The following is a 24,150-nucleotide window of genomic DNA, read 5'->3' as shown; positions in this document are numbered from 1 at the left end:
ATGGCTCCCATGTAATAAATATAGTCACGTCCAAGGAGTAGATTGTAAACCAAGGGTCCTTGGACTACCATTACATTCATGTGAACGGTTTTCATTCTCAATGTTATCAGCACATTGGGAAGGATCCCTAACGGTTGACTGGTTCCTTTATCAAAGCCTATTAGATTTCTCATTTCAGGCAAAAGCGATGGCGAACCAAGTGCTTTCCAAGTAGCTGAGGAAAGGATAGTCACAGAAGCCCCTTCATCTATGATGGTACCGGCCATGACCATTCTATATATTTGAGCAATGATTCGAAATGGTACACTAGCCAGTAAGCGGGGTCTGCCTAGTAGATTCCAATCGAAGGAAACAACTAGGTTGCTTGGAGGTGGGACCGAATAGACGGCTGGACATGACTCTAACGAACTTCCTTCCTGTAGTAAAGGAACGGGTATAGTGCCCCCATGTTCATCGGAGTCTGTGCTTACGAAGAGAATTTGAATGGTGTCGTTCTTGTTCTCTCCGGTGACTGTATCAATTGAAGATGGACCTTTTGAAGGCAAGACAGGGTCAACTGCCGCCTCGACCTCTTAACTTTTGTCTGGTGTGGATTCAAAGGGTTCATCTTCAATGATAGATGCTTCAGCTGACCACAATGGCATGTCAGCCAGATTTTCAACTAATGACGGACTCGGCAAGAGTTTCTTATATCAAGGAGGAAGCCGTAACGATGAAACCGGACGGTCGTCCAAAACTCTTCTAGCCTCGTCTAAGAAGGGACAACGGTGGACGGCGTGATCGCCTTCACACAATTTACAAGGAAATTTACATTTTCCTTTCTGTCCAAGGGCTTCACTTTCACTAGTTGACGGTGTATGCTCAACATGATCGTCAGAGGTTGACAATACCGGATTGTGAAAACGAGGAGACCAGTCCCTTAAGATTCGAGGAATGCAAGGACAATCTCGATGATAGTGGTCCCCTTTGCAAATGACACATGGTGATTTAGGCCTTGACGGTGCAATGTGTAGATTTTCGCTAGATGATGCCTAGTTGCCCCTTTTCGCCTTTGGCTCCTTCTTCTTCTTAGTTACTTGATTTTTGGCTTTACCAGCTTCATTAAGCGAAGAGGAAGGAGGAGAGGGAGAATTGGACGAAGTAGAAGGTTTGGGGGTAACTCTGGTATCATTTAGTTGCTCACTTGATTGTTTAGGAATCATGGTTTTCTGAATGACAGAGGTCGAGAAGAGCCATAAAGGTAAGCCAATTGTCAATCCTGGAAGAGACAATGTGGCCATATGGGGTGCACCAACATCTCCCCAAGAGGAGAAAGGACTAGGATTTCCTCCAAGGGGAAATCCTTGGTTGGTGGACTCCATTTTTCTCAACCTAAGACCAACGTAGGAAAGGTGATGTTTATTCCGATTAAAATAAATTTTAGACGCTTTGACACAACTTGTTTTTTCAATTTTTAAGATTCGATAAAAAACAAAAGATGACTCTAGTTGCCTTCGATTTTTAATGACCTTGAAGTGAAAAGTGCTCAGATGGACCTTTTCCTTCAAGGAGTCTGAAAAGGAACGAAAGAGACTACTCTGGAAATATAGATAGAGGGATTACCAAACCAATCGCAAAACTACTGAATACGTTTTACAGTACGGCAGTCAATCTTCCCGAATGCTGTGTTCAGTGCATTACGATCGATAGGGCGGCAGACATGGCTTCCTATGGATAAAGGATAAAGCCTATTGTGGTCTCCCAATATATACTCGATGGTACGTGGGAGCACAAGTCCGTACTGGCACTTATCGTCTCAAAGTGGAGGAATCACCCAACCAACAATGAAACAATAGTTACCAGGCTTTACGACACCGGAATACGTCTCTAGCCTAGACTTCTAAATGTTATGTGTTAGGTTCTAAAGCGTTTTTAGATTCATTAAATCTATTTTAAAGTTGATCTTGCTTAAGAAATTTGCCTTTCAGGTTCACCGTGTGATGTAGATATAAAATTCCAAAAATGCAATCTAAGATGATAGACAATCGTTTAATCTTCTTTTTGCAATGAAAATCCTAGCTACTAAGGAAAGAGAGACGATATTCTTTCAACATAGAGCAGAGAGCACACACTATATGCATTGTCCTAAATCAAACCAACAAACAGTCTAAATGCAAATTCACATGCATGTATTTGCTTTTTAGCCTTCTTAATGTGTGAATGATAAAAATAATGCTAAGCGCAAATCTGAATTATTTTTCAAAGCGACATTACTAACAAGCTTCTTTTCAAAACAAAATGAAGACAATGACGACACTTTGTTATTTGGAATTGAAAAACTTCTTTTGACACTTGAAAAAACTACTAATTCAAATCAAATACAAGAGTAATAGTGTAATCAACTATCAAGAACAATCGGATTCTCTTCTATGACTGAAAACGACACTTGCGACACTTCCAAATCAAGAAACGACAGTTCAATTACACTACTTCTTTGTAAAAGAGAATTGAAAATGGCTCACAATACATAAAAACATTTACAGTTCTTTGCACAATGGAGGTGGAATAATGGCAAGGATGGGGGTTTCCAACAGAGGTATACTGACTATAGACAACAAAACTTTTCAATAAAGCTAAAAAGAGTGAAAAAACCAAAGTCTGGAGGCAAAATTAGCCCTTTCTGATCAGTGCACCTATTACACAGGGATTCCAGTATGCATCCCACCTACAGCACATGGGAAGTGCGATGCATACTGATATCCTTGAAGAGAGGGTGCGATTGTACAATGTGAGACTTTTGATCCAGTTCTTGATCACAGTTTGCAGCATAGTTCAGGGATTTAGGTCGAGCAAGTGATAATCAGTAATTAAATCACAGGGGTAGATCTAAGGAGGTTACTAGAGACACCACAAGGGAAATTAGAGAGTTTGTAAATCGATTGTTCAGTTCATAAACAAAACCCAGAGATAGACTGAAGCAGCATTGATCTACTTTGTACTTGCATAACAAATGCAGTTTGAAGGCTAGCTAGCTTGACTTCAGGCTCCGTCTGTAAGTTTATAAAGCAAACAAATATATACAAACAAACAATCTATTCGCTCCCCATTGGAGTCGCCATTTTGTTATCGGGAAATCTAGTGTCTATGCAGAGATACTAGTCCCACTAAGACTGGTAGCTATCTTAGAAACAAACAAACTAAAACTACTTTTGGTTTCCTTTATGAGAAGTAGATAAGAGGGGAACAAAGGAAACAAACCTCTATCTTGCGCTTGGTTCTTTGCTTGATTCCTCTCCCTTCTAATATATCTTTGCCACTTGCTTCCTCGTCTACCCAGCTTCAAAGAACACCTGTGGAATCAAAGCAGCATAACACTATCCAAGAACAGAGATCTATTATCATAAACAATATAGGACCAGATATATATTGACCACACAAATGCATATATCATCAATCATACAAGAATGTGGAGGAAAACTTGAATAACTTTATTAATAATCAAGAATAACAAAGAGGATTACAACCAATTGGTCTAACCCAGCGTCATCCTCTCAGCAAGAAAGCCCTTCTTCACCTCATGAAAAGCTTAGATCACCCAACACTATGATGTTACACCAAGAAACCAGCAGCACTTTCTTACAAGATACAAAATTCCAGCCGCTGGATCTCTGGGATGAGAGATCCATATATAGATTTTTGCAAGGGGGTTGAGTCAGCCTCTGAGGTTTGATTAGTGTCTTCTCTCTGATAGTTCTTGATTCCACTTGGAGATTGATGATCTCTTACTCATCCCTGGGCGAATGCAGAGAGGCATGTGTCACAGGAGAAGTTTCTGGAAGATTCCATGATCTTCCACCTCGCAAATTGACCCTTCCATTTGTCCACTCTTGCCCATAGAACCCCATGGAAGGGCTTTTCAGTATGCATCGCACCTCCCATGTGCATTTAGGTGGGATGCAGCGTACTTTGACCATGGAGTAGGTGACATGGTCCCGTTTTGACCAGTTCTGAGTATTTTTTCATGGATAACCTCTGGGAGATGATGCAATCAACTGACCTTGTTGTTTTAGGGGTCGGAACAACACTTTTAGGGACTTAGGAGCCCTTGGTTTATGGACATTTATGATTGGGGTTGCAGTGCCCAAAAATGTCTACAACAACATGATTGATGGATATTATTTCTAGATCATGGGTAGCATAATTTTTCTCATGCTCATTTAGCTTTCAAGATTTATAACAAATAAGATGACCATCCTGCATCTAAAACCCCAAAAAAATTCCTTACTTGCATCTACACATGCCAGAAAATCCTTGTTGGGACCAGCTAGTTTTAAAATTGGAGTTGTGGTCAAGAGTTTCTTTAACTTATCAAAACTGTCTTAAAACTTTTGACTCCATTCAAAATTGATTCCTTTAGTATTTAAACAAGTAATTGGATATGATCGTAAAGTTCATGGAAAGAAGGGTAAAGTTAAGTTTCCTTGTAGGTTATGTGAAGGGAATCACCCCATTCACCTTCATCCCTATCTCAATGAATCCCAAAAAATGTCAGATAACCGTCTTGCTTCTCCATAGTGACTTCCATCTAGTTACAAGAGACTCTCCCTTAATCCTTCACTAGTTTATCAAGTGACTACCCCAAATTAGCTGTCGGTCAAACCCACTCTCTCTAAATGTGAATCCCATGAGTCTATACCTGACCAATCATAGGTAGAGGAAATAGTTGACCAGATTTCACCTTCAATTAATCGTACCCTTCCTATAGAGAATGAGTATGATACCACTCATGTTCTTTTTGTTTCTCTAGATTCCAATGAGCTTGGAGAAAACCCTCTTGTTCCATCAAGACAGGAGGAAAATCCTCCCGTTCTTGTAACTCAAGGGGGTAATTCTCCCATCCTTACTGTACCTCGTGCAAGTAGTATGGTCACTTCCTTTGATTGGAATTGATTTGCAAAATGTCGTCTTCCTTCTTATGTGCCTTTCTAGATCATAGTATAGGTTTATAATATGATTGTATATGGAAATATTATAGATGAAGGTGCATATGTGAGTATCCTTTCCTCCACTACTTGGTAGGCACTCGGTTGCCCACCACTTGTGCCTGTTACCCAGAATATGTTGGCTTTTAACAGAGGAACCAGTCAACCATTAGGGATCCTTCCTTAGTTGCCTATTACTTTGGGAGGAAAAATTGTTTATCTCAATGTGATGGTAGTCCCAGGCCCTTTAGATTATAATTTACTTCTTCGGCGTGACTATGTTTATTACATGGGAGCTATTGTTTCAACACTCTTTAGAGTGATGTGTTTCTCGCATGAAGGTAGAATTGTCACCATTGACCAACTTTCATTTCCTAGTCCAAATATGGCTTCCCACGTATGGTTTTGTGCATGATTTTCGCACATGCTTTTTGGATGCAATGGTTTTCGGTCCATGGTATTGGATGCGATGGTTTTTGGTCCATGGTATTGGATGCTTCAGCAAGTATAAATACGTATTGTAACATTGAAAGGAACATAATGAAAAATCAAGCTGGTAGTCCCGGTTTTGGGATCCAGGGGAAAATCTCTGTGTATATGTGTTTTATGTGTTATGATCTCGCATTGTTTATTTTCTGTGTTTTAGAATTCGTATGCAGGTAATTTTTTTACAGGGTTAAAACCTACATTTGGTATCAAAGCTATTTTGGCCTAAAGGGGATGCCTTTGTTGCTGAGGGTTTTCACTCAGGCCTCTGGTAGACCCCGTTGAGTGGGAGATCTGTGAGATTAATTCTGGTGGTGAAAGAAGATGGCAAGTAGTGAAAAGATAGAGATCGAGAAATTTAATGGTCAGAGTTTTGAGTTGTGGAAACTCAAGATGAGGATTTGTTGGTGGATAAAGACAAGTGGATAGCGGTAGATCTAGGTACTAAACCAACAGGAGTGTCTGATGAAGAATGGAAGAAGTTGGATCGGAAGGAAAAGAGAAAAATACAATTATGTGTCTCAGATTCAGTATTGATGAATGTATCAGGGGAAGCTAGGGTGAAGGTTTTGTGGGACAAGTTAGGGACTTTGTACTAATCTAAGTCTCTAGTGAATAAATTGTTCTTGCAGAAAAAGCTATATAACCTAAGGATGAAAGATGGAGACTCGGTGATAGAGCATATGAATGTATTTAACATTGTGGTAAGTCAGTTAGCATCTGTTGATATTATAATTTCAGATGAAGATAAGTGCATCAGCTTTTTGTGTTCTCTACCAGGTTTGTGGGATAGTCTAGTTATTATAATATGTAGCAATACAACTGCCTTGCATTTTGATGAAATAGTCTCATCCTTGCTAACGAAGGAGATGAGACAAAAAAATATGGAGAGCCAAAATGGTGATGCCTTGTCTATACGAGGGCAGACCTAGAATAGAAACAAAAATAAGTCATCGAGTGGGATATCTAAATCTAAAGGGAGATATAAATCTCCTGGAAAACCTATAAAGGTGGTGTGATGGAAATGTGGAATGGAAGGGCACTACAAAAGCGACTGTAAATCTAAAGCTCCTAACAAAGGAAAGGGATCTGATGAGGCTCCTTTTGCAGAGGTGAAAACCACCTCAAATGAAAGTGGGGATGTGTACTTGGCTTCTTCAAGTACACATGTAGATCACGAAACATGGTTGATTGTCTCAGGTGCATCCTTTCACTTCATCCCCCATAGAGAGTGGTTCTGCGAGTATGAGAAATACGATGGTGGTGATGTCTTCTTGGGGGATCGCAGGAAGGCTAGAATCGTTGGTCGTGGAAAAGTAAAGTTGAAGTTGCAAGGTGGAAGGGTTAGAATACTTCCAGGTGTTCTACATATTCCTGCATTAGCCAAAAATCTAATTTTTGTTAGCAAGCTGGATGATGCAGGGAGTTTGGATTGGAACTCTGTACAACCTGCAAGGTAGCACTATTATTGATGGGTGCAATAGTTCTCTGGTTCCTAAAAGTGGAGAAGAAAATCTAGTGGTCTATGGAGAGAAGACCATGCTATGGCATCAAAGGCTTGGACATATTGGAGGAAAGAGCCTTCGGATACTTCATGGTAAAGGTATGATAGAAGGTATGAGTAATAGCTCTTTGGATTTTGATTTCTGTGAAAATTGTGTATATGGGAAGCAGAATCAGGTGAGTTTCCCCTCTGGTAGTAAGAGGGTGAAATAGATATTTGAACTTGTGCATAGTGATGTGTTTGGACCTGTGAAGGTTCCATCACTAGGTAAGTCTATGTACTATGTATCATTTATAGATGACTTCTCAAGGAATACATGGATATATTTCCTTAAGAAGAAATTTGAAGTCTTTGACAGATTTAAAGAATTTAAGGCTCTAGTAGAAAACTAGACAGTGAAGAAGATAAAGGTGTTGAGGACAGATAACGGTGGAGAGTTTTGCAGTAAGGAATTTGAAGAATTCTGTAAGAAGTGTGGTATAGCATGGCAGAATACTACTCCATATAGACCTTAGCAAAATGGAGTTGCAGAAAGAATAAATAAGACGTTGATGGAAAGGGCAAGAAGCATGCTAAGTGGTGCTGGGTTAGGACAGGAATTCTGGGCAGAGGTGGTGGATATTACATGTTATCTGGTCAATAGGTCACCTTCATTAGTGTTGGAGGATAAGACTCCACAAGCAGTATGGAGTGGTAAGAAACCCTCTTTTTCACATATCAGGGTATTTGGATGTGATGCATATGTACATGTTCCAAAGGAGAAATTAACCAAGTTGGATAGTAAATCTGAAAAGTGCATCTTTATTGGGTATAAGGATGGTTTAAAGGGTTATAAGCTTTGGAGCCCAGTCACACGGAAGGTTGTGTACATCTGAGATGTGGTGTTTAGAGAGGTGAAAGATGTTATTAAACATGAAGTCCAATGAAAGGAACCTGAGAAGATAGAGTTTGAACTAAAGGAGGAAGAATCAGACTCTACAGCAAAGGAGGAATCAGAAGATGAAGAGCCACAAACTCTGGCTATGAGAATATCAGTTCGAGAAAGAAGGCAGCCTAAAAGGTATAGTCCATCTGCTTTCTGTTCAAATTTTGCTTTATCTATTACTTGCGATGATCCCAGAACTGCGAAGGAAGTAGTAGATTCAGAGGATGGAAAACTATGGAAAGAGGCCATGGTTAATGAAATGGCATCTTTGCACAAAAATGAGGCTTGGGATTTGGTGGAGTTGTCAGCTAGAAGGAAACCCATTGGCAACAAATGGGTGTTCAAAAAGAAGATAAATGTAGAAGGCATGGAAAATTTTAGGGGCGAATGTTCGCCCTTTGGCAAAATTAAGGGGTTTTAAATTTTTAGTGGGAGAATATTTTGTATCGTAGTACATTTTTACAAATCGCCTCAAATAGCCCACCTTATTTTAAGGGAGAGGGTAAAAAAGGTAAATTTAGCCCTTGAAATTAGGAGTTACAACCTTCCATTCGCCCTAATTTTCAAGAAGAGGTTTTATTTAAGTGAATCCTATGGGCCAAATACCATATTTATAAAAGAGGTATGATAAATTAATAAAAATATAAATAAATGAGAGGTATGGTAAATAAATAAAACATTTTTTGTATTTACTCCATAAGCCACCTTATATACATGCAAGGGTGTAAACAAATAAAAATATAAATAAAGTGGAGGTATGGTAAATAAATAAAACATCTTTTTGTACTTATTCAAAAGGTATGGTAAATAAATAAAAATATAAATAAACTAGACGTATGGTGAATAAATAAAACCTCTTTTTATATTTAGTCCATAACCCTCTTTCTATTTATGAAGGCTCAAAAAAGAGGTTTTATTTTAGTGAATCCTATGGGCCAAACACCATATTTGTAAAAGAGGTATGGTAAATTAATAAAATTATAAATAAACGAGAGGTATGGTAAACAAATAAAACATTTTTTTATATTTACTCCATAAGTCACCTTATATTTACGAACACTCAAAAAATGCGTTATATTTAGGTGAATCCTATGGGCAAAATACTATGGGCCAAATACCATGGGATAGATTATTATTAATACCATGCAAAAACACATTATTAACCCTAATATTAGTATTAATAAAAATAAAAATGGCACATGGTATTGACCCATGGTATTCACGTGAAATGTAGCCTATTTAAATGGGGGAATTAAACCAGCATAGATCCATCTTTACTCGATCTACTAAGCCCCAAGAGGTATCAAATATCTTGATATGCAAACTAGCATAGAGTGAAAAAATATTCGATCCCTCTATGGGCTTGGTGGATCAAGAGTAAAAATGGATGTTGTAATTTAATGTATGTTAAACATTTTAACTTGGTTAAAATAAAAAATAAAATAAAAGTCAATTACTAATTTTATTAATTTTTATAAATTACTAATAGTAATTACTAATGGTATTCATGTGAGCATAGACTATTTAAAGGGGAAATTCTATCATCTTAGATCCATATTAATTCTAGGTCTACCAAGTGCTCAGAGGGATAAATAGATTTCATGCCCCTAAGAGTGGTAGATGTGGAGTTAAGATAGATATAGGTTGTTTGTTATGATAATGAAGATATTAAATAGACTTAGGAAATTATATTGTAAAAACATATTAAAGTGAATGGTTAAAGCTACATTTAGTCACTTCACAAAATTTAGTAAAAAATACCAATATCTCCATTAATATTGGTTTTTAACTTTCTCTGATTTAACAAAAGAAATTCAAAACAATGAAACCTTATCACTCTTTCTGCATCACTGTCACAGAAGATTTCTCACCATTTTTCAAACATTCTCAATATGGTATCTTCATGAAAAAGTTTAGGTACTGATGTTGGATTAGTTGTTTGAAAAATAAGTTGGTTTATACAACCTTTCATCTTCTGTGCTATTCTTTGTTTGTCCTAATGATCTGTAGGGGTTGGAGCTAAAAGGTGGAGATTGTTCACCGAAAAGGACATTAATCTACATGTTACAACGCTGTTAAAAAATGAGAGACCTATGAGGGTAGTGAATTATGCTAATAAGAAATTTAGATTGGGAGAGACGTAATTAAATTTTATTATTTAATTGAATATTTCCAATTAAAATAATAATAAATCTACATTTATATATTCATATATTGATTAGAAGGATTCTCACAATGGTCACTTCTTTCAATTAGATCCCCTTCAAGCCCTTGGGATACCTAATACTTTCTTATATAATATAGATGGGGCTTGCTACTTGTTGGCATGTTGGGGTAAACAAACTTGAAGTGTTTTTTTTTATCTCGCAGTTGGAGTCTAAGGAATAAGAAAGAAATTTGATAACTTGAAAAAAGTGGTAGCTTGACAAAAGTTCTAGAGAAAAGATAAATATTTGCTACCTTGACAGAACTTGTTGTCAATATCAACACCTACAAGAACTTCGTTGTGGAATATTATCAAAACTAATATAAAGATATGAAAGAGTGTATTGTAAGAACCTTGACAAACATGACAACTGAAACTTGGAACATTGTTTGTAGGAAGAGAAAATTATGTTTCTTTTTCCAAACATGTATGTTAGTATATTACAATTTAATGAATATGTTTTCTTATTATCATATATGGTTTCATACTTTAACAAAACATTCACCAAGACTTCACAATGTATTATTATTCAGTAAAATATTTGCCAATATCTTACAAGATTTTATAATTCAGTGAAAGATTCTCCATCACTGTACAAGATAATATAATTTGGTGAGAGATTCGCCAAAAAGTTATATATACATATTATATTATTGATAAAATCACCTCCCATTTTTCCTATGTATCATGGGGATCAGCCCATTTATTATACATATAAATTTAGGGTGGTTCTTAAAATCTTCCCTAAAAGTGGAGAAATACAAAGCTCAGTTGGTAGCAAAAGGTTATTCCTAGGTGCCGGGAATTTATTTTGGTGATATTTTTTCTCTTTTTGCCAAGGTAACTTCTATTAAATTACTTTTATCTGTTGCTCTTGCTTTTCATTTTGAGGTAGAATAGATGGATGTGAAGACAACATTTCTTCATGGGGATCTGGAAGAGGAATTCTACATGAAGCAACCTAAAGGCTTTGTAGTGAAGGGTAAGCAAGAACTGGTATGCAAGTTAAAGAAGTCTTTGTACGGGTTAAAACAGTCACCAAGGATGTGGTATCAGAAATTTGATACGTTTATATGGGGACTTGGCTTCACTAGAAGCAAAGCAGATCACTGTGTGTATTTTAAATTAATTGGTGATCGTGCTAATTATCTGGTCTTATATGTGGATGATATGTTGTTGGTTGGAACTGAACAAACAAATTATGTAGGATTTGAAGACCCAATTGTCCTTCGAATTCGACATGAAAGATATTGGTGCTGCAAACTATATATTGGGCATGGAAATTAAAAGAGATCGGGCAAAGAGGAAGCTCTGGTTAAACTAGAGGAAGTATGTCGAGATAATACTGTAGAGGTTTAATATGCAGGATAGTAAACCGGTGAAGGTTCCTATCCTTATAGGTGTGAGGTTATCTGCTGAACAATGTCCCAAGGCACAAGAAGAGGAAGAGGACATGTCCCATGTTCCATATGCAAGTGCAGTCAGTAGCCTGATGTATGCAATGGTCTGTACTAGACCAGACATTGCACATGCAGTGGGAGTATTGAGCTGGCTTATTTCAAAACCAAGAAAGGAGCATTGGATAGCATTGAAGTGGGTTTTTAGGTATTTGTGTAGCAGTAGTGATTATGGTATGTGCTACCAAGGACGACTAGGATCAGATAGAGTGTTGGATATTTGTGGCTTTGTTGATGTAGACTGGGCTAGAGATCTGGATCAGCGAAGATCTATAGGTGGGTATGTGTTCAACCTAATTGGATGTGCAGTCAGTTGGATGAGTAAGAAACAATCTGTAGTGGCACTATGAACTACAGAGGCAGAATACATGGTAGCCACTCATGCAAGCAAGGAAGTAGTTTGGTTGCAGAGATTGTGTTCAAGTATGGGGTTAGTATAGGAAGCTATAAGGATAGACTTTGACAACCAAAATGCAATTTTCTTGGCAAATAACCCTACATATCATTCAAAGACAAAGCACATTGATGTTCAGTATCACTTTGTGAGGTATATGATAGAATACAAAAAGGTGTTGCTGGTAAAGGGGGACACTTTAAAGAATACTACAGATGCATTGACAAAATCTGTGAGCTCTGAGAATTTCTCTTGGTGTAGAGAAACAATGGGCATTTTAGGGCTAGGAAAATGACTAAGCTCTCTTGTGGCCCCCTGTGGAAAGAAAACAACAAGTGGGAGAATGTTGGGTTGTGTTATGTTCTTTCCATGTAGTTAACAGGGGGTTAAAGGGCACCCGTAACCCCACTTTATGGGGTCTAGGGCAGCACCCCAGAAAATTTTGATTTTGGACCCTATGTTAGGTTGGGCAGACCCACCTATGGTTTTGTGCATGATTTTTGCACATGTTTTTTGGATGCGATGGTTTTCGGTCCATGGTATTGGATGCTTTGACATGTATAAATATGTATTGTAACATTGAAAGGAACATAATGAAAAATCAAGCTGGTAGTCCTGGTTTTGGGATCCAGAGGAAAATCTCTGTGTATATGTGTTTTATGTGTTATGATCTCGCATTGTTTATTTTCTATGTTTTAGAATTCGTATGTAGGTAATTTTTGTATGGGGTTAAAACCTACATGTATCCCTTCCAAAGCATTGTTCTCCCATCTGATCAGAACCTCTTGGAAGTCATGAACTCTTATGGGTCATGATTAAGGAATCGTGAGCAGAGTTCCTTGTCTTGTGTCAAGCTTGCTAAAAACTGAAACAAGGAATATGAGCAGAGTTCCTTGTCTTGTGTCAAGCTCATTAAAAAATGAAACAAGGTCCCCATGAGAAAAGTTCCAATTCGAGTCTTTGATTAGATCTCATAAAATCCCAGTTGAGTCTTTCACTTGATCTCTTAAATGAACCTTCATTCCATCCACCTAATAGCCATGAGTAGTCTACTTAGGTGAATGTAATCAAGCTTGGGGGGCATGCACCTAGAATCGAGTCATCATGCTGGGGGCACGTAAACCAATCCCAAGCATAGTTTTTCATTTCAAGCTTGTGTAAAAATGAAACTGAATCCAAGCATAGTTTTTCATTTCAAGCTTGTCTAAACATGAAACTGAATCCAAGCATAGTTTTTGCTTGTTTCAAGCTTGTGTAAAAATGAATCTCAATACAAGCATAACTTTTCATTTCAAGCTTGTGTAAACATGAAACTGAATCCAAGCATAGTTCCCTATGCTTGAAGATTGTGTAAAAATGAACCCATCTCCATTTCAACCCTCGTGATTTCCATTCTATCAGCCTCTTCTGTCAAATGAGCCTTTTCTTTTCTCCTTCCGTCATCATTATTTGGTTGGCCGATCATACTCTTTCACTTGGTTGTTTTACTCTTTTTGAGGAACAATTGCAATGAGTGGTTTTATTAGCCAGCCTCTTGACCATTACATGTTTTGAGTAGTTCCACCATTGCCAAGACTAGTTGCTACCCTTTATATGACTCGTTCCTCCAGGACGAGTCACCTTTAAGCACTTTTTTGCCTCGTAAAAAATGAAAAGATCGCTAAGTATTTTTGTTTTTTGACTCACTAAAAGAAAATAAAAATAGGGGGTCTGCTTTGAAGCTCTTTTCCAACTCTTTAAACATGAAAATATTGTCTAGTGCTTGTCCTTTTCATCTCATAAATAGATTGGAAACAACATCTACTCAGTATAAGTTTAACCATTTTCTGGACTGAGATAGATTACTTACGAAAAAGGAATACTTTGATTGAACATGGTCAATAGGTTCTCTCTTGTATTATTTTACACTTTTTCGGACTTGAGAGACAAATTTACAAAAAAGAACTTGTGGAGTTTTTTTTGTCCCTTTTCAAGCTCTCTAACCATGAAAAGGAATGAGTTGTCATTATCGTTAAACTCATTAAAGCATCAAACAACGACAAACTTGTTTATCATGACAAGTCTGAGTTTCACCTTTGCTAGACTCATTAAAACATCACATAGGGATGGATTCACTTGAAGAGTGGAATTATACATCAGGCATGTGTTATCCTTCTCAAACTTGTTTAAAAAAATAAATAGGTATTGGTCATCAATGACTAGGGAAAATGGGAAAAGGGATAAATCAATTTATGGTAGCAAGTCGCTCTTGAACATGAGACTTCTACTTCATCTCTGTGACTATTTGTTTTGGGTTATATGCTTACTGGTTATCACACCTATGGTATATTACACCATCGATCACTTTCATTTTACGTCAATGCTACCAATTCATTCAACATCACTGACATGTTCAAGAGAAGTCACTCGGCAAACTTCATCCTTTGCAATACTCATAAACCTTCATTTTCATGACTGTCATTCTTGAACATTATGTCGTGAGTCGCATTCTATCTTCAAAATTATTACTGACTTGCTTTGTGTCGTTGATGGGGGATACAACTAGGCCCTCCTGTGACGAGTTTCTTCTTGTCAACATCAGCACATTGTCCAAGAATTTGACCTAGAAACACCCTTCCAGTACCTTGAGGCTTGCATACATTAATGGCAAGTTTCTCGCTTCCAGCGAAAGGTTGACATCACTTGCCTTTGACCGAAAGACTTTTTATGGTCTTCGACATCAAAACATCTATTCACACCATGTAGAATGTACTATGGTACCTTGAGAATCATTATCATTATCAATGATTTCTCTCGCATCTGTTAACAGCTTACATCATTGGCTAGTAATCAAATGACGCCTTCCCATGTTCGACTTTAGATCACATCTTCACATGGTTAGACTCGTACTTGAGTGAATGATTGGATGAGATAGAAGACCCAAAATCTAGTTTCATCCATCTGGGCTACAATTTTAGGAGAGTAATAAATCATCTGTACAATGGCTTTACACAAATGGTGATTCTATCATGGGTCCATATCTATAGAAGACTATATGCTTTATGTACATGTAATGAAAAGTTTATATGTTTAGTATCGATATGTCTTTCCTTATCAATTCATGAAAAATTCAAAGATATCATGATATTATGTATTGTAATTAATGCATGTCACTATCCACTTCAGATCCTCCTCATCACATCATAAAGCATATCACTCGACATTATCATTTTCGACTTCATGCTTTAGGGGGCAGCTGTTCCAGGTCCATTTGGGCACATCATTCCTAATTATCATATCAGTAAAAATAGGGCTCATCAAACCCTAATTCAGTTGCTACATGCCCTAGACAAGTCGTCATATTGAATGTTTTCATCCATGAAAGTTTCCTAGCTTGAAACCCTGCTAAAATGCCTCTTTGGGACACCAGCAGAGCCTTGGTCAGGGGAAACTTCTCTGCATAGTAGGTAGGCCCATTTAGACTTGCATTGTAGTGAACTGATGCCCACTTTAACCTACAATGGGCAAGGATGAGCAAAGTTGACATAGGATTCTGGGAATATTCCTTGATTCTAGAGCATTCTAGAAGGATGCCCACCTCTTATCCCATCATATGAGCTTGACTTTGGATAGGCTATAGATCAACTAACCCTCTATCATCTCATCCCTTTCTCCATGGAAGTTAACTATCCAATTATGGAAAACCTTTCACTATTTATGACAAAACCACTTGCATTTCCGTATAAATTGACCACTCATCATAGTGATAAGGGGGTTGGAATTTGGATATTGTAGTGGAATACTGTTTGTTTGAGACTTGAAATCATTTTCAAGTAATGTTATGATGATGGATTGATGTGCTATTGGTGTGATGAGGATTTGGACTAAGGTGGATGAGTGACATAGGATTGAACCACATTGGGTGTAACTTCTCCTTCTATCAATCAATAAAGTTGTTTGTTCCTTTTCCCATACTTTTGTCCATATCTAAGATTAATGTATGTTCAAATGTCGTCGACTCCATTTTTTTATAGTAGATAGATACTATGCTTTGATTTTTGTCATCTTCTGTTTATGTTGGCAGGTACTAATTGAGCAAATTCAGTATGAGCGAGAGCGACATGAGCAATTCAAAGGAGATTAAAGGAAGCAAAGGATCACAAGTAGATTCCTTTATCTTATCTTCCTATTGCAGAAAAGGGTTAAACATCCTTATTTCTTTTGTTCTATGTGTAACTACCCACTTAGGGAAGATGTACTTATCCGTAGGTATAAATTCCATATAACATTTATGTCAAAACCAGGGAAGGAGCATTGGACAAAAGTGAAGTGGGTTTTCAGGTATATTTGTGACACTAGTGATTACGCTCTTTGCCACCAAGGGAGACCAGGATTTGATAGGGTTTTGGACATACATGGATTTGTTTGTGCAAACTGGGCTAGAAATTTAGATTGGACAATATATGGGTGCATGCATGAATATGGGTTACACTTTTGGGACAAATATGGTGATGAAATTTTAATTTTTTTCCACTTTTATTGAATTAAAACCCTCAAAATTCATATAAGAATTGTGAATTTTGATTTAGAGTAAAAAGGAAATATGTGCAGAATTATTTTGTTGTCCTAATGATATGCTTTGCGAAATTTTTTAATGTCACATAATCTCACAAATTTCCATTAATTGCGATACTTGTCCTTGCAAAATTTCTTAAATCCCGATCTGATAATGGGGCACTAAAGGCATTTTGTCAGCTTACAAGAACCTCTCCAACTTTCAAAGCTTAAATATTCCCAAGATATTATGATTAATCAATTGCGGAATTAATAATCCTTGAAAATAGGTGTATGCTGGTGTTTATTTTTAACTGTTAATGTGCTTTAAGTTTATTTGTTGGAACTAATATAAAAACATATAACAGCAAATAAAGCAACAATACAATGTAGCAACAAGAAAAAACACACAACAGCCATATAATATGGAGTTCACACGAAACTTTTGGGCTACTTCTCCTTGAGCTCTAGTCAACTCGACTAGGCTCTCTGGGATTATGGAAAAGTCCTTTTACAAGCTCCATGCTCAACTCCATTGCTTTATAGTGAACACAATGGGCTTAGAACACCATCTTATCCCTAGCTCTAAAGCTCTTCAAATTTCTAGTTCTAGCTCTCGCTTTGGCTCTCAGCTTTGGCTCTAGCTCTAGCTCTGGCTCTGGCTCTTGGCTCTGGCTCATGGCTCTGGCTCTGGCTCTGGCTTCGGCTCTAGCTCTGGCTCTCAGCTCTGGCTCTGGCTCTGGCTCTTGGCTCTGGCTCGTGGCTTTGGCTCTAGTGTTGGCTTTGGCTCTGGCTTTGGCTTTGGCTCTCAGCTCTTGCACTGGCTCTAGCTCTAGCTCTAGCTCTTTGCTCTGGCTCGTTGCTCTGGCTATGGCTCTAGCTCTGGCTCTAGCTCTGGCTCTCGGCTCTTGGCCCTGGCTCTGGCTCTGAGCTTCTCTCAGCCTTTGTGTGCCTCTGTAGTCTGCTTGAGCTCCAAGCAACTCTCAGCAACCTTCCAGCAACCTGTTCTAGTCCTCCAGCTCCGTTGGCAACCTTCAACTACCTTCAACTCTTGTGCTCTCTCTATTTTTATCATGCATTAGTTATAATCCTCCATCATTGAAGAACCCAACTGTTTCCTCACAAGAATCCGTTTACAAATGGAAAAGAACAGGTGAGCAGGAAAACCTGGTCGTTTTTCCTTCCTCTCGCTGTGTCAGCCAAATAACGAAAATACATAGGAAACACACACAAAACACATCATGGGCCTTTAGCCTCAACTTAAAATATTATGGAATCGACCCTATAAATTTATCAGGTCCATTGAAATATTGCTTAGGTTGGACGTCTAAAAACCGCAATACATGGGAATACATAGAAATCCCGAATTCTCGGATTTCAAAATCTATGAAATCGGGTCTATAATCCCTTTCAGGTCCACGTTTGGCTGCCATATCGCATCGCATCATCGCATGGGAAAATGGCCAAAAGCCCATTTAAACGGGAAATACATTGAAAATCCAAAGTTTTGGATTTCAAATATTATGGAGTCACGCTTATAAACTCCATCGGGTCTGCCCTTTATCACAATTCGCATATCGGCATATCGCAGTGCATTGGCCCTTTATATCGGCGGTTCACCGATTGCCAATCTCCGATATCATTGATTTCTATTAGCCCAATTGCTATATCGTAATTGGCATATCGCATCGGTAATGGCCTGGGCATTCTTTCCTTTGGTCATGTCGATCATCGATCTGCCAATAAGATCCTGACCGTTGATCCGCGACTGCTAATCCAACGACTGACAGTCCATTTCGAGCGCATAACTTACACAAGGATTAACCACCCGAAAGAGTGGTTTCCTCTCTCCTCTGTCGTGCCACGTGATAGTCAATGTATGGATTCGAGTGGAGCCCATCTAATACCTCTTACTGCTCGAGGCCCATCCAAAATACTGCTTACTGCCCCTTCCTTTCGGAACTCCATAGGTTTACTTGTTTACTTTATAAATCCGTCGGGTCCGCTGAAGGCATTTGCGCCTATTTTGAGTCCTTTCCCTTTGGTTATTGTGACGTGATAAAATAATGTGATGTGATGGGTTCTAAGGGGTTTTTTATGTTTAAAACACATTTTCCCTTAAGTCCCATTTATATAAGAATTTTCCTCCTTTTCAAAGGATAAAGCCAAACTTCGTTTTGTGATAACTTCTTCATTCGATGTCCATTTTGGCTCATTCAAATTCTAGTAGATTCAGAATGAAAATATCTACACAATGGGACTATTTCGAGGAGCATCCTTGGACTTTCATTTTCCTCTGTGAGGAACAATTTAGACTTAGAAATCTATTCTAGATCCATTTTGGATCACACCTTCCCACTAAAAGAAATTTTGGTCTCCAAAAGACTGATATACTGATATGAAATATAAATGAGAGTACCTCACCCTATTATTTCAACCTCCATACACTTTCCTTGCATAGTGCCTCTGAGCCAAAGTCTCTGACCACTTTCCTTCCTGGATGTGTTGGTCCTCTTGGGAAGAAATGTCTTCCTTCTTGACTTCATGCAAAACTCCTACTGAGATGGTAACAGAAGGTAGTTTGAACTTCTCTACCTTGATCAATGATCCAAGGTGGCTGAAACAAATGTGAAGTTGCATCTGCTTCATAAAATTTTCATTTGTACCTATTTGACAAGCTGTCAACAACAACTGTTAACAACAATAGAAATACAAACAACAACTAGATGGCTTAAAATCCTGCTTCAACAAAAGAAACAAATTTCACATCTTCTGAACACCTCCATGTCTTACATATGCATATAAATGATGAACTAGATAACAAGCCCGCAAAACATGCCTTTAAGTCAAGCATGTAGAAAAAGACCTTTAGGACTCTTTTACAAAAGATGAACCACATCATCATCATCTCCATCTTGGAGACCAGGTTAGCTTTTCCCAAGTCAACATTACATGCATGTTACAACAAAGTAATCAACCCTTCAAGTTAATCACACACACATGTTCAAAAACAAGGAAATCATCAACATCCCTGTGTTCATGCATATCATGCTCATGCATGCATTTAATCATTCAACTTTCGCTTAAGCACACTGTACTTTCAAAGCTTAAATGAAATATAATGTTGCAGCAACAAAGTGAGTCTCCTACTCAACTTCTCCATTCATCTTCTTGGTAAAATCCTCCAACTTGCATTCCATTAACAACGAAATGCAAATAGATGCATCAATAGACATGCAATCTTAATTCGATAATAAACCTAACCATTTCTCACCAATCCTTTTCAAAGGTACTACCTTTGTCTGCACATCAACATCAACATCTGAATCATCCTGAGACACATCATTCATGGAATCTTCCATTCCATTTCTGCCATCTTCTCTTTCCACCTTCTTCAACTTTCATGGAAGCATTTTTGGATTCAGAGTCCAAGACCTTTCAGCAATATGCCCTTGCTTATGGCAATAAGTGCAACACATGTGCATCCTCTTGACAACATGATTTTCCTTGCCAAATGAACCTTTGGCTTCTTGCTTCCTTTGCTTCAAAAGTTTCTTGCATGTGGCTACCCTCTTCAAACATCTAGAAACATTATTGTTATCCAAACCACAAAAGGAACATGCAATTCTTTTCCCATATCTATGTGGAAATTTATCATGCTTTGCGATATCAAAATGAATATGATTAGAACCATATTTATACCCTTTTCTTTCACCTTTATTGCCTTCATGAGGAGGTGAAGCAAATGAAGATGTGGCTCCCTTGCAAACACCATGAATCCTTTCAAGGCTTTTAGAGTTTCCACAACTCTCTGGTTCAAGTGTGTGCTTCTGAACAACTGCATCCTACAAATGATGTTTCAAGCTATTGCATTCCTCCTGAATATAATCTTCACACTCTTGAGGTAGAGGACATGAAATGAAAATCCTTCTTGGAACTGTTTCAATGGCCTTCATGGCAGATTTGGAACTCTTTCCATAAGATTGTCCATAGCCAAGACCCAAATACTTAGGTCTTTCCTCAACCAATATTGGCTCAGCAATACCTTGTGCATGTTTTCCCAACCCTTTTCCTTCATAGCCCATCTTGGACTTTAGCTTGGAACCTATGCCTCTAGTATGCTTCTCAAAAGAACCAATACAAGCATTGTTAGGAGAATTTGAAGACAAACTCGAATGGTTTACCTATTCTTCAAGCTAATACTTGAGCAAGGCATCTTTGGCAACAAAGAGCTATGTCTCCAACTCATGCATCCTTTTCAGGTTCATATTTGCAATCTGAAGTTGCCTCTCCATTTCCTGCAAGTTTTCAGAAAGAAATTGTTTATCTTCCTCCATGGAATTCAACTGCTCTCTAAGTATGCTGGTCTTCCTTCCATCCTCATACATTTCTCTCACCTTGTCCATCATGATGAACAAGTCTTGCTTCATGTCTCCATCAAAGAATCTTGTGATGAAGGAGGAATTTGAGGATTTACTTGTAGAAGTTGTCATTATGAAAAATGAACAAACGAACTCCAAACAAGATTAACAAAGAGCTTATCTAAGCAACCTTTTGCAACAAACCTCTTATGCTTCAAGAGTTTCCTTGAGGTCCTTTGGGATAGAAGAACACCTTCAACCCTTCTTCCTTCTTGTCCTTCCTAGACTGAGCTTTCAATAGCTTTCCCTTCACTTATGCAAACTCAAACAATAGTCAATCTCGAAATAAGCATACAATCAATCAAACAATCAATCCTTGACTACCCAAATAGCTTTGAGACAAGAAATATTTGCTCTATCACTCAAGCATTCTGATCTAATACAAATTGCTATAGTATAGCCAACTTTGATATCACTTTCCTGATCTGCATACCTCTATAGTCCGCTTGACCTCCAAGGGACTCTCAGCAACCTTCCAGCAACCCTTTTTAGTCCTCCAAATCTCTCAGCAACCTTCATCTACCTTTAGCTCCCCTACTCTCTGTGTTTTTATCATGCATCGGTTACAGTACTTCATCATTGAAGAACTTGATTGTTTCCTCACAAGAATCCGTTTACAAATGGAAAAAAACAGGTGGGCAGGAAAACCTAGTCGTTTTTCCTTCCTCTGGCCACGTTAGCCAAATAATGGGAATACACAAGAAACACACACAAAACACATCATGGGCCTTTAGCCCAGACTTCAATTATTATGGAATTGGCCCTATAAACCTATCAGGTCTGTCCAAATATCAATTATCGTTATCGCTTAGGCGGGAGGTAAAGAACCTCAATACATGGGAATACACAGAAATCACAAATTCCAAGATTTCAAAACCTATGAAATCACGTCTATAATCCCTTTCGGGTCTACCTTTGGCCACCATATCACATCGCATCATCGAATGGCCAAATGGCCAAAAACCCATTTACATAGGAAATACATTGAAAACCTGAATTTCTAGATTTCAAATATTATGGAATCGTGCTTATAAACTCCATCGAGTCTGCCTTTTATCGCAAGTCACATATCGACATATCGCAGTGCATTGGCCATTTTATCGAGGGTTCGTCAATTGCCGATTGCCAATATCGTTGATCACTATCAGCCTCGTTGCTATATCACAATCGGCATATCACATCTAATGGCCCAGGGGTTCTTTCCTTTGCTCATGTCAATTGTCGATCCGCCGATCCGATCCTGACTGTTGATCTGCAACCGCTAATCCGACGGTTGACAGTCCATTTTGGATGCATAACTTACACGAGGATTAACTGCACGAAAGAGTGGCTTCCTCTCTCCTTCACCGTACCATGCGTCAGCAAATGTATGGATTTGTGCAGAGCCCATCCAATACCGCTTACTGCTCTAGGCCCACCCAAAATACCATTTACTGCCCCTTCCTTTTGGAACTCAAAAGGTTTGTCTGTTTACTTTATAAATCTGTTGGGTCCGCCAAAGGCCTTTGCACCTGTTTGAAGGCCTTTCCCTTTGTTTATTTTGATGTGATGGGTTCTAAGGGTTTTTATGTTTAAAACACATTTTCCCTTAAGTCCCATTTATATAAGAATTTTCCTCCTTTTCAAAGGACAAAGGAAAATTTTTTTTTGCGATAACTTCTTCATCTGAAATCCATTTTAGCCCATTCAAATTGCAGTATATTTATGATGAAAATATCTATGCAATGGGACTGTTTCCTAGAGCATCCTTGGACTTTCATTTTCCTCTGTGAGGAACACTTTAGACTTAGAAGTATATTCTAGATCCATTTTGGATCATCTTAAGTGGTATGTGAGTGTTAACATAAGATAACTTAGTCTAAAATGTGTAATTTCATATATATATCTATATCTATATCTATATATCTATATATATATATATATATATATATATATATATATATATATATATATATATATATATATATATATATATACATTAGCATGAGCTACATGGAGAGAACTAAGTTTTTCATATTAATTTTTTTTAATGCAAAATTATATTTTTTATTATTTTTCAAAGTTGGTGAAGTAATATTTCATTTTCATTTTGGATACATGTGTTCGTGTAATATTTTTTTCAACTCTCTAAATAAATTGAAAAATAAAGAGCACCCTTTTGAATAGGACTTGTAAACGAAGATAGTTGTATTTTTGAAAAATTTTCATTGTGTACATTTTATGTTATTGATTTTCTACTCAACTCCTTTGAAACTGTCTAAAACAATTTCAAGAATTATGTTTAAAAGAAATTAGATAAAAAAAATATCATATGAATTCAAAAGTGTCAAGCTCATGTTCCATTGGATAGAGGATTATTTCAAGAATCAAACATGATCGACTCCGTCACTTAAGGATAAATCCGTCCCTAAATCCACTAAGGTACAAAATGGCGTTGCTAAGAAATCTATACGAGTGCTGAAACTGTGATTTTTAGGACCTTAGGAGATAGATCGAGCTCTTGAATTCAAAATTAAAATGGCTTGATCGAGTGTTAAATAAACCATCGATCGAGTCATATAGGTGGTTAACCAGTGGATTGATCGATCCATTGAAAAGATAACCATCGCCGACTGCTTACCAACTTTTATTAATGCCATTTATGTAAAATGTTATGCCCTAGGGGCTTAATTTATCCTATAGCTCAATCAAGCATTTGATGTAAACCCAAAAGAAAATAAAATAGTGTAAATTCGAATGTGGAAAAATAACAACAAATATTCATTCATATAGAAATATTACAGCGAAAAAATTGCACAATGATTCACAGCAAAAATGGGAAATTGGATATTTGGATTTAAAAAAGGAAAGGAATTTCCAATCATAGACGAAATGCGAGAAAAAGATAGAGAAAGGATGAGAAAAATATGTTAGAGATTGAGAGAACAAGAAGATCATGCACTTCAAGAAATTCATGCAAATACAGGTAATTAAAATTGTCTCACTTCTCATATTACTTGTTCCATATTGTATGCATTAGGAAATATGATTGAAAACAAGAAAAAAATGGAGAATGAAACAACAAAACTAAGATATAATAATCATTGCAAGTAATACCATGTAGTTAAAAATTGATATGTAACAACAATTAAAGAAAACCACCTAAAACCATACAAATCGTTGAAAACCACTTGAAACCATGGAAATTATTGAAAACTACTTCAAACATGGTTTATTGAAATTTTTTAAAACTGCTTGAATTCATGAAAATTATGAACCATCGT

The sequence above is a fragment of the Pinus tabuliformis genome, chromosome 6, assembly GCF_031772625.1.
Source record: "Pinus tabuliformis cultivar Carrire ecotype Pingquan chromosome 6, CPIR1, whole genome shotgun sequence".
NCBI classification, from domain to species: domain Eukaryota; kingdom Viridiplantae; phylum Streptophyta; class Pinopsida; order Pinales; family Pinaceae; genus Pinus; species Pinus tabuliformis.
The sequence above is the reverse complement of the archived record's forward strand: the minus strand, read 5'-3'. Positions refer to the sequence as shown.